Source organism: Dasypus novemcinctus, chromosome 15, assembly GCF_030445035.2.
Source record: "Dasypus novemcinctus isolate mDasNov1 chromosome 15, mDasNov1.1.hap2, whole genome shotgun sequence".
Lineage (NCBI taxonomy): Eukaryota > Metazoa > Chordata > Mammalia > Cingulata > Dasypodidae > Dasypus > Dasypus novemcinctus.
Genome location: NC_080687.1, coordinates 47,756,334 through 47,757,225, shown reverse-complemented (window position 1 = coordinate 47,757,225; position 892 = coordinate 47,756,334).

The following is an 892-nucleotide window of genomic DNA, read 5'->3' as shown; positions in this document are numbered from 1 at the left end:
AAAACTAGCAAAAATCTAATGAAATATGTGCAAGTAAAATATACATAAAAAATAAAAACTATATACAGGGAAATTAAGCACCTAAATAGAAGAGTTTATACCATTTTCTTGATTTGAAGACTCAATATTATAAAGACATCAATTCTCCTAATAAATGTCTTTTCTACAGAATTTCAATAAAAATCTCAATATGTTTTTGTGAAAAGAAACAAGATAAATCATAAATTTGTATGTGAATTCAAAGAGCCAAGAATAACCAAGACAATCTTGAAGCAAGGGAATTTGGTAGAAGCTCTCCCTCCACAGGGAAATCAGGCTTATTAGAAAACCACAGTAATTAAAACAGTGCTTTATTTGCATAATGTTAAATAAATAGCCCAGTGTTATAAAATAGAAAGCTCTCAAAACTTCATGGGTGCCTGATTTAAGCAATGATTTTTACTGGAAAACTATGGGAAGAGATTCCCTTTTCAATTAAAGATGCTGAGAAAATGGGATATATATACATGAAAAAATTTTTTTGATTTCTGCCTTATATCATGTGGGGAGCCATCCGCTGTGAGACCTATTTACAGCCTGCCACAACATGGCGGATCTCACAACATGGCAGAGTTCACAAATCTGCCCTGTCATTTCCTTGTTCTTCTTCCTCTTTGTTTCTTTGTTCTCCCTTTCCCGCCACAACCCTCTTTGTTTCTTTGTTCTCCCCTTCCCGCCATAACACTGGCGATCACAGCAATACGCATGCGTAAGGCATGAGACTCCGAGGACCCGACGTGAACTGTTGGCCAATCCCCTCCTTGGACGTCTGCCACCCACAAAACCAGCCTATCACCTATGTACACGTTCCCTTCCCTCCCTATAAATTCCCGTGTTTTACCCCCAATAAACG